This window comes from Arachis duranensis, chromosome 6 (genome assembly GCF_000817695.3).
Source record: "Arachis duranensis cultivar V14167 chromosome 6, aradu.V14167.gnm2.J7QH, whole genome shotgun sequence".
NCBI lineage: Eukaryota > Viridiplantae > Streptophyta > Magnoliopsida > Fabales > Fabaceae > Arachis > Arachis duranensis.
Window position 1 is genome coordinate 54,619,388 of NC_029777.3, and position 11,475 is coordinate 54,630,862.

At 40.8% G+C, this 11,475-nt stretch overlaps 1 non-coding gene across 1 annotated transcript; it reads left to right on the plus strand.

The window, feature by feature from the left end:
- The first annotated feature begins 7,011 nt into the window (after window positions 1-7,011).
- Window positions 7,012-7,119, plus strand: LOC127740251 (small nucleolar RNA R71). The gene has a single exon (XR_008000932.1). It is a non-coding gene; the product is annotated as a small nucleolar RNA R71 (small nucleolar RNA).
- Window positions 7,120-11,475: the final 4,356 nt, after the last annotated feature.

Here is an 11,475-nt window from a genome sequence, read left to right on the forward strand (position 1 = left end):
ATTTATAAGCCTTGTGAATTTAGTCATACTTGGAGTGGTTGATTTGGTTTATTGTAGGTGAAGAAAAGAATAAAAGAGAAAAGCGTGGTCTAAGAAAGCGTGACTAAAGGAGAAGAAAGCGTGGTCAAAGGAAGGAGAAGTGTGCCGCATGTAAAGAGGGGAGGCAAGCATTGCCCTCCACAAGGGCACACTGCCCTCTAGGAGGGCAACATAAGGGAACAAAGCATAAAAGGCAACTCTGCCCTGCCCACTACAAGGGCAGAGCACAAATTTGTGCCTTGGAATCAAGAAGAAGAAAATGTTACCCTGCCCTCCACAAGGGCAGTATCGGGCTCATAAGGGAAGAAAATCAAAGGAAAATTGTCCACCAATACTTGCCACAAGAGTTGAACACGGGACCATGAGGAAGCAAGGAACTAAGTTCCATTACGGTGCCAAGAAAGCCAAGGAAATTGAATAAGCGTGTGTTCCTGCCAGGATTCAAACGCGGGACTTCAGTTTGGAAACACTGCCCTGCCCTCCGCGAGGGCAGGGCAGCATTTTGTTGTGGCATGAATCTGGCGCACCAAGGCACGATTCTGGCAGCACCAGCGCACACCACTGCACAATTCTGGCAGCACCAGCGCGCACCACATCACAATTCTGGCGCACCAACTTTTTCTGCCCTGCCCTCCGCGAGGGCAGGGCAGCATCCTGCGCACCAAGGCACCATTCTGGCGCACCACAGCATCATCTAGCAGCACCAGCAGCGCACCACAGCACCCATCTGGCGCACCAATTTTTTCTGCCCTGCCCTCCGCGAGGGCAGGGCAGCATTCTGCGCACCAAGCTTGCACCACACCGCACCACGCACGCACCAAGCACCAAATCCTGCCCTGCCCTCCACAAGGGCAGGGCAGCCTCCTGGAAGCTATTATTTTTGGGCCGAAAATTAAATTAAAAATCCAATTTAATTCATTTCTTCACCAAATCAAAAGCCCATCCAAATCCCAAAATCCAAGAATAGAAAGTGTATAAATAGGAGCTAGTTTGATGTAATTAGGACCTTTTACTTAACTTTTGAATTTTGCACTTTCATTTTTGAGCTCTTGAACTTTCCCTTGGGAACTTGACTGAGATTTCAGAGAATTGGGGAGGAGAATTGATCTCTCTTCTTCCTCATTCTTGCTTGGGCATTTTTATTTTTCTTGTTTGAGTTTTGGGTGTGAAGAATTGAGGAAATTCTGTCTCAATCTCCATTCAAAATCTCTTTAATTCCTCTTCTGCATAATTGAGTTTAATTACAATTCCTTTCCTGCTTCTTTTCTTTAATTTCTTGTTAATTGCTTTGTGGACTTGGATCTGGGAAGGCAATTGAGATCTAGACTTTGCTTTCTAGACTCTTGAGTCCTGAGATCCCAAATTTCCTTTTGGTTCTTCTGTGAACCTCTGCTGCACTTTAATTTCAATTTCTGTTTGAACTTTAGTTTATTCCAATTCATCTTCTACTTTATTAATTGTTGCAATCTACTTTCTCTTGCTAAAATTTTGAATTCCCAATCCTTAATTCCCCTTTTATATTCAAGCAATTTATATTTCTTGCCATTTAAGTTACTGCAATTTACATTTCTTGCACTTTAAGTTTCAGTCATTTACTTTCTTGTTCTTTAAGATTCAGCAAGTTTACTTTCCTGCTTTTTAATTTACTGCAATTTCCCTCTCTCCCTTTACATTCCAAGCAATTTATATTCTGTTAAATACAACCCACTCAACCAACACTTAATTCGCTTGACTAAATCAACCACTAAACTAAAATTGCTCAATCCTTCAATCCCTGTGGGATCGACCTCACTCATGTGAGTTATTATTACTTGATGCGACCCGGTACACTTGCCAGTGAGTTTTGTGTTGGATTGTTTTCCACACATCAGGTGTCCAGTACCTCTTTGGGTAACTAAGTGCTCTGTAACAAGGGTTACTCTTGATAGTGGACTTTCAGCTGATAATCCCAGATTAGTTAATCCAAGTTACCAAGTGATAAGGCACCCCTAAGAGCTTATTCATCCAAGTATATCCCTTGTACATAAACACCACAGACACATGCCTCAATTTTGAAACTCTTGGTGCCTAGCATTGTTTCTTATTGTGTTTCCTTTCTTATTTTCACTTGTATTACTCTTTTTCTTTTCTTGTTGGGATCTTATTGGTTAGCTAGCCTCAAAGAATGTGTCTCAAACATAGGACTTAGGATGGATAGTTGCTTTCTTTCCTTTCTTGGTGAACCAACTTAGCTTACTAATCATACTACCACAAACATTCAGAATGCACTTCACAAAATGACTCCACTCCTGTTCTTCCCATAATATTTTCTTTTTTGATTAACTTAAAGAGACAAGCATACAAGTAAGAAGGATGAAAGTGAGCATTTAAGACATTAGGCTTAATAACATAAACCTAAGCAATGAAACTTAAATGCATAATTGAAAATCCTAAGCTACCATGGAAGCATGTTCTATTTCATACATGATTTTCCTTATTTAAAGCTTTGAAAAAGAAAGTACTAAGAAGGAACTTCACCACCTTTCACTTGTTGGCTTGCTCTTCTCTTCTGCTCCCTTGGGATTCTCCTTGATTACTTGAGTCTCCATTCCCCTTGCGCTTCCCCATCAACTTTTTCCCGAAATCGGCATCTTCCATCTTCTTCTTTAATGCTTCATTTTGCTGTTTCACCTTCCCTTCCTCTTGTTCAGTTAAGTTCTTGCGAACTGTCTCATAGCTTGGGATGTCAGGGTGCAGGTGATGCATATGCTCAACCACATAGTTTAACTTTGCCTGAGTGTTAATGCTGAATTCTTCTCGATGCAGTTGCCTTCCTTCATTTAGCACACTAAATTCGTTGAATTCTTTCATCTGATTCATCTGGCGTTGATTGAGTTCCTGGAGGCGTTGATCTTGGCTTTCTTGCCTTTCAGACACTTGATTGATGGTTTGAGTAAGCTGGGAATAGTGCTCTTGTTGCTGCTCCATTAGCTATTTCTGCGATTCCCTTTGTTGATTCATCCAATTTGTTAGCATTTCCTCTTGCCTATCCATTCTCTGAAATTGAAGTTGCAGTTGTTATTCTTGTCCTTCCATGTATATCCTTGACAAATCATCAATGGTTCCTCGGATGTGACCCAAGTTGATGTTGGTTGGGTCATGATATCCTTCTTGATGATATTCCGTGGGTTGGGGTTCTCCTTGGGGAGGCTCTTCCTCTTGTGCTTCTTCTGATGTCCTCTTCCTTAGATGGGGTCTTTTCTGCTATTGAGCTGGAGTCACATGGGTTATGCATTGGAGTGTAAGTGATCTCCCAAGACCTATCCAAGTTGGATTGCTGTCCTCAAAGACTACCTTGGCTTTCATGCATAATCTAAGGATGGTGTTGGGGTACCAAAGTCTAGCACCTGAATCCTTCTTCTCGGCTGATTCTTGGATTCCTTCAGCTATAATTTCGTGCACATTGATGCTTCCACGCTTTATCAAGCAATGTACCATGGTAGCTCGAGTAATATTGACCTCAGAATTGTTTGCTACTGGAAGGATAGATCGTCTCACAAGCTCAAACTAACCCTTGGCTTCCGGGATGAGGTCTCCTCTCCTGATGAACCGGGGTCTCTTATCTGAATACCTTTCCCAATTAAATCCCACAATGCATATGTCACCCACGATCTCTTCCAATTCATCATTGTTGGCGCCCTTATTTATTCTTTCTTGGTAACCAAGCTCAACAAAACATGGGGATTTCAAGTGGAGAACTCTAGTGATTGCATTGGGTCTAAAATCCACCTCTATTCCTCTTACATAGCTCTTGAAGGTGGGGGCTGTGGTCTTATCTTCTCTAACCACATTTGCATCAAATTCCTTGATGAGGTTTGCATTTGCTCTTGCTTCTGGGTTAGTGAGCTTTTCCCAACCCCTCTTTTCAATCTTCTCCCGAATTTGTGGACACTCATCTTCATCGAACTGGAAGGTTGATTCAGGCAGTATCTTCTTGTCCTTTATTCGCTCGAACTCGATCTCATGGAAGGCTGTCTTGAATCTCCCGGTGTCAAAGGAGGATTGCTCCATTGGTTCCTTTCCCCTTTGCCTCTTGAAGCTTAATGCTGCCATGATTGAGAATTGAATAATAAAGGTTAAAGGGTTGAAGATGGAGTTCGGTTGGGTTGAGGTAGAATGAGTCTTGAAGGAATGTGTTTTGAGAAAAAAGAGAAGAGGTGCGTTTGATGAATCTTTGAGAGAGGCTGGATTGGTGAAAGTTCTTTATATAGATGGGTGGTGGTAGTTGAATGGTGTAGATCAATTGCACGGTCTTGATGGTGAACGGTTGGGGTTTGGTGCAAGGTGAGCACAAGGATCATCATATTTATGAATTGAGTAATTTGGTTTTCAAGATGACTCTTTCTCATCCTTTCAAGACACTACTTCCCAAGGGGTTTTAGTTCGGTCCTCAAGATTGTCCACTCCTAATGTTGCATGGCAACACTTCCAAGGACATTCCCTGTTAGGACAAGTGTGAAATTCCCTTGGTGTAGTGGCCGAATTTCCCTTCCTCAATTGTCCTATCAGGTGCCATCAATGTCCTTTTTGATTCCCTACATACGAAAAGAAAATGCTATGGATTATTTGAAATTTTTGGTGGGAAAAAAATGTGAACTAACAAGTTTTTTTTTTTTTTTGCTTTCCATGGATGCAACTCAATCAATTATTAAGCTTCTCAAGCATGCACGTTAGTACACCAAACTTGTTTTTGATCACATGGTGCAACAAGTTTGGGAAATGAATTTTCCTCATAGGGTGTGTTCAAACCTCAATTGATGTGTTTGAACACCAAACTTATCATGTACTATATGTTGCATGTAGAGGAACTTTATATTAGTTGTCAAAGTTGAATTGAAATTCCATGGAAATTTTTTTGTCACTATTATTAGAGAATTAAAAGAAGAGCATAGAACATGGGTTGCCTCCTATGAAGCGCTTCTTTAACGTCATTAGCTTGACGGTTGTCCCTTGTCAAGGTGGTTGGTGGTGTTTGAAATCCTCCCCTCTTGCAGTGTATTTGCCACTAGTGGAATTGTTGAGGAGTTCGTCTCCTGGGGAGAAATCTTCTGTAGGTATCTTTCTGCTTCTCCATCTCCTTGAAACTTTCTTCTTTGTTTCCATTGCTGTTGTCTTGTTTTCTATGGATTCTTTCTCTAGTGGATTCTTGTTATTGATCTTGCATGACTCTCATGGTTCTGGTTCCCCTTGGATCATCTTTGAACATGGTTCTTCTTGACTATATGGCTTCCCAACTAATGAGGCTTCTAATTGTGTTGTTTGTGCTTCCTTGTTTGGCTCCTCCATCAACTTATTGTCTTCATGATCTGCTTCTTGTGAGGGTTTAAAGACATTAAAAGTGAGCTGCTCATCATGTATTCTCAATACTAACTCTCCTCATTCTACATCTATGAGTGCTCTAGTTGTGGCTAGGAAGGGTCTTCCCAGAATGATGGGTTAAATAGGATTCTCATCCATTTCCAGAACAACAAAATCTGTGGGAAGATAGTAGCTCCCAACCTTCACCAGTACATTTTCAACCACCCCTATTGCTTGTTTTTGAATTTTGTCAACGAATCTGATAATTACATCAGTAGGAGTTAGTTTATTGATTTGAAGCTTCTTCATGAGGGAGAGAGGCATTAGGTTGATGCTTGCTCCCAAGTCACAAAGCCCTTTGTCAATCATTGTTTCTCCTATGGCACAAGGAATGTGGAAACTCCCTGGATCCTCCTTCTTTGTGGGTGGCCCTGGTTGAATGAGAGCACTACAATCTCTGTTCATCTTGATTATTTGTCCACCCTTCAATAGACTTTTTCAGGCTAGTAGCTCCTTTATATACTTGATGTAGAAAGGCATCTGTTAGAGGGCTTTAATGAATGGTATATTTACATATAGAGATGCAAACATATCAAGAAACCTTGAGTACATTCTCCCTGCTACACCACCTTTAAGCCTGTGGGGAAAAGGTGCATATGGGTTCACTACCTCCTTCTTCTTTAGCTCTTCCTTGGGTGTAAGCTAAGTTGCATAGCTTCCTTCCTCCTGGCTTTCCTTTTGGTTATTTTGGAGGTGTTCTACTCCATTCATACTCCCCTCATCACTTGTGGTTATCATTTTGCATTATTCCCATCTCACGTTCTTTGTTTCTCCTCTTGTATTCTTCTCTATATCACTGGGGAATCCATCAGTGGGTTTGGAAATTTGTTGAGATAGGTACCCTACTTGAGACTCCAATCTCTTGATGTTTTCTCCTTGGTTCTTGATATTAGCTCACACTTCTTCCTTAAACACTTTGTTGTCTTGGACTTCTCTGCATATGTTTTCAAGTAGAGCCTCAATCTTTGAAAGCCTATCATCTGTCAATGATGGTGGGTTGAGATTAGGTGGTTGAGAAGGTTGGTTAGATGGATGTTGGTAACATTTCTGTGAGGTATTTTGATGAGTAGCATTGTTGTTGGAGTTGAAGTTATGGCGTCTCTGATCTTGCCTTTGGTCTTGTTGATTTCCCCATCCAAATTTGGGTTGATTTCTCCATCCAGAGTTGTAAGTTTTAGAGTATGGATCATGGACTTGTCTAGGTGAGTTTCCCACATAGTTGGCTTGCTCCCAGTCACCTTCTTCTCTTATGTTTACTCCTTCTTGAGTTGGTGATGAGGTGATGGCTGCTGCAACTTGGTTATCTTCCACCTTCTTGGTAAGATCTGCTAGCTGCTTGGTGATCATCTTGTTTTGGGCTAACAGTGCATCCATGTGATTCAGCTCCATTACTCCTCTAGTGTTACTTCTTTCGGAGGCATAGAAGTAGTCATTCTCAGCAACTGTTTCAATGACATCTATGGCTTCTTCAACGGTTTTCTTCTTGTTTAAAGAGCCTCATGATGAATGATCCATAGCCTTCTTTGACTTATAGGAAAGAACTTCATAGAATATGTGAAGTTGAACCCTCTCATTAAACATCTCTGGTGGGCATCTCCTTGTCAAGTCTTTGAATCTCTCCCATGCTTCATAAAGTGTCTCACCATCTTGTTGTCTAAAAGTCTGCACCTCAGTTCTTAGCCTATTGATCCTTTGAAGAGTATAAAATCTTGCTAAAAACTTGTTCACACTTCTTCCCAATTAGTTAAGCTTTCCTTTGGGAAGGATTCAAGCCATTTGGATGCCTTGTCCCTTAGTGAAAAAGGGAACAAAAGCAGCCTATAGACATCCAGGTGGACTCCATTGGACTTCACTGTGTCACAAATCCTCAAGAAGGTGGTCAAGTGTTGATTAGGATCTTCTTGAGCACCTCCTCCAAATGAACAATTATTCTACACCAGGGTGATGAGCTGAGGTTTTAGCTCGAAATTGTTGGCATGTATGGTGGGCTTCTGAATGCTGCTTCCATAGTTTCCTGGATTAGGGTTGATATAGGATCCTAAGACCCTCCTTTCTTGCCCAGCCCGGTTTGCATGGCCTTCTCTAGTATGATTATGAGCTTTTTCTTCATGATTATTCTCCAAATTCTCTTCCATGTTGGGTTCAAAATACTCTTCCTCTTCCTCAGCACCAATAATCCTCTTTCCTCTTGCCTCCCTTCTTATTCTCCAAAGGATTCTTTTAGGTTCTGAATCAAAGGATGTTGATACTCCTTCTCTTTTCCCTGTCATACAACAAACAGATTGCACAACAGGAGGTATAGTGAAGATTATTCTTGTTATAATGATTGTTAGTGTGAGTGATGCAATTTATCAAACAGTTAGTGGGTTAGTGAGCTGAATTATGATCAACTAAGAAAAAGAGAACAGAAAATAGAGAGGGTACAGGGGGTGAGGAAGAAATTAAAAATGAACTAAGGTAAATTGACTGAATAATACAAAACGAATAACAAAACATATAAAAAAATGCTCAATCTAGTGATCTTCTAACTTAATCATTGTTGATTCAAAATCAATCTCCGGCAACGGCACCATAAACTTGATGCATGAAAACTTGTCTCTCAAGAAATTTCCCTTTGGCAAGTATACCGAATTGTCGTCAAGTAAAACTCACAATAGAGTGAGGTCGAATCCCACAAGGATTGATTGGTCAAGCAACTTTAGTTAGAAGAATATGCTAGTTGAGCTAAGCAGAATTTAGATTATGATGCAGAAATTTAAATGACTAGAAAGTAAATAACAGAAATTAAAGTGTAGAATCTTAAATGGGGAGTTGGGATAATGAGCAGGAAATTAAATGGCAGAAAGTAAATAGAATAGGTAAGATCAGAAATGGGGAGATCATTGGGTTTAGGAGATGTTGCATTCTCTGGATCAAGTTCATTCTTATCTCTTCCTCAATCAATGCATTCATTAATCTCCTTGGGAATCTTAAGTGATTGGATCCCAATTCCTTGGCAATCCAATCCCTCTAAGCTTGAACAATTGCCCAATTCCTTAATTTAATTACTCATAGGAAGAGATGAAGTGTGCTCACTGATTATACCACATGTATTTCCAAATCAAAGTGTTGGGAGGATTAAATTTCCTCATCCCTTTTCCAAGGTTCAAAGGAGATCCAATTATGGATAGTTTCTTTTCCAAGACAACTAACCAATTGAATTAAGATCGAAAGCTTTCTAGTAAGATCAAGAGAAAAGAAAAAAGAAGAAGAATAAGAACTATAATTGATCCATCAAATTACAACAGAGCTTCCTAACCCAATGAAAGGGGTTTAGTTGTTCATAGCTATAGGAATCAAAAATGGCAGAAAAGAAGAATCCATGCTAAAAGTACAGAAAAATAAATATACAGAGAGTAGTTCCCAAAAGTGCTAAGCTCCTCTCTAGTTCAAAACTACTCCTATTTATACTACTCCTCATGATCTTCTATTGAGTTCTTCAAGTCTTAGATGTGGGCTCTGGACCTTGAGTTGAAGCAATTCTCATCTTTAGTGGGCCCAGCTTGCAGAGAAATAAGAAATAGGCTTGGGCATTTAGTGAGATTAACGTTGGGTAATATTTTGAGTGCGAGACAGTTAGTGGCATTCACTTTTTCCACTAACGTTCTACCCTTATATACCCACGTTAATTCCAACGTTAGAAATCTTAACGTGACTTCTAACGTTTCTTACTCAATCCTTGGCCAACGTTAATGGAACTCACTTTTCCCATTAACGTTGGCTTGTGCCCCTTTTCGCAAGCGTTAATGGGAATCACTTTTCCCATTAACGTTGCTTGCCTCTTGCCCCTATGTTAGATTTCATGTAAGCTTGGCTAACGTAGCTCTTAACGTGGGTTTCTATCACCTTCGAGAGCGTTAGTGACACTCACCTTTGTCACTAACACTTCAGTTGCCTTAAGTCCCTACGTTAGAACCCACGTTAACTAAGTTAACGTGGCTCTTAACATAGTAATGAAACCATCTCCCAACGTTAGTGACAAAAGTGAGTGTCACTAACGTTGGTTCTTTGAATTCAACTCCACGTTAACTCTCACGTTAACAATCTTAACGTGAGAGTTAATGTAGGCAATGCTAATGATCCAACATTAGTGACAAAAGTGAGTGTCACTAATGTTGGCGTTGTTGATCCTCTTCCACGTTAGAGTTCACATTAACTAAGTTAACGTGACTCTTAACGTGGGGCATTGCCTAGTTTCCCAACGTTAGTGGTGTTCACTTTTACCACTAACGTTGAGGAGAAACATTATTGGAGTTCATGTTTCTCGTTAACGTAGAGTCCGCTTTTTCTTCTACGTTAAGTACCATGTTAACTTAGTTAACGTGGTTCTTAACGTAAGCTATGAATGGCTTCACAGGCGTTATTGGTGATCGCTTTTCTTATTAACGTCGCAAGCTCTTTGCCATCCCACGTTAGTAGTCACGTTAACTAAGTTAATGTGAATGCTAACATGGTTCTTCTATGCTTCATTTGTCCTGAAATCAAGCAATTATAGTGCATCAAAGCTCTAGCTAAAGTCATGAGATTATGCATCATCAAATTCTCATGCAATTCAGGCAAAAATCTCATGAAATCATGCAAAATTCACAATAGTTGCTTAAATGAAGGTGTAAGTGTATTTTCACTCAAAACTTGCCTTATTCACCAGGAAAATGCATGAAACTACACTAAAACAGTAAAGAAAATGTCAGTGAAACTGACCTAGATGCCCTGGCATCACCACCCAAAAAGCAGTAGTATTCATGACCTCCTAGTCTCTCTCGCATCTGGTCTATGAATGGTAAAGGAAAATGATCCTTTCTGGTGGCTGTATTGAGCCTTCTGTAGTCAATACACATACGCCATCCTGTAACCGTTCTTGTGGGAACCAATTCATTCTTTTCCTTCTTAGGGACAACTTGGACAAGGCTCACCTAGGGGCTATCAGAAATAGGATAAATAATCCCAGCCTCTAGTAACTTAGTGACCTCTTTCTGCACCACCTCCTTCATGGCTGGATTCAGCCGCCTCTGTGGTTGAACCACTAGCTTAGCATCATCCTCCAATAGGATCTTGTGCATGCATCTGGCTAGGCTAATGCCCTTAAGATCACTTATGGACCACCCAAGAGGTGTTTTGTGTGTCTTTAGCACCTGAATTAGTGCTTTCTCTTCCTGTGACTCTAAAGCAGAGCTTATGATTACCGAAAAAGTGTCATCTTCTCCCAGACATGCATATTTCAGGGGTGGTGGTAGTGGTTTTAGCTCAGGTTTAGGAGGCTTATTGGTGCGCGAAATTGTGAACAATACTTTTCACAACTCTCATAATCCCCGGTCATGAACCCCAAAAACTTGGTGTTCAATACCATGGCATTACACAACTTCGCACAACTAACCAACAAGTGCACTGGGTCGTCCAAGTAATAAACCTTACGCGAGTATGGGTCGATCCCACAGAGATTGTTAGTATGAAGCAAGCTATGGTCATCTTGTAAATCTTAGTCAGGCAAACTCAAATGGATATGATGATGAACGAAAATAAACAATAAGATAAAGATAGAGGTACTTATGTAATTCATTGGTAGGAACTTCAGATAAGTGCATGAAGATGCCTTCCCTTCCGTCTCTCTGCTTTCCTACTGTCTTCATCCAATCCTTCTTACTCCTTGCCATGGCAAGCTTATGTAGGGTTTCACCATCGTCAATGGCTACCTCCCATCCTCTCAGTGAAAACGTTGCCTATGCTCTGTCACAGCATGGATAATCATCTGTCGGTTCTCGGTCAGGCCGGAATAGAATCCATCGATTCTTTTGCGTCTGTCACTAACGCCCCGCCTGCTAGGGGTTTGAAGCACGTCACAGTCATTCAATCATTGAATCCTACTCAGAATACCACAGACAAGGTTAGACCTTCCGGATTCTCTTGAATGCCGCCATCAGTTCTAGCCTATACCACGAAGACTCTGATCTCACGGAATGGTTGGCTCGGTTGTCAGGCGAGCACTCGGTTGTCAGGCGATCA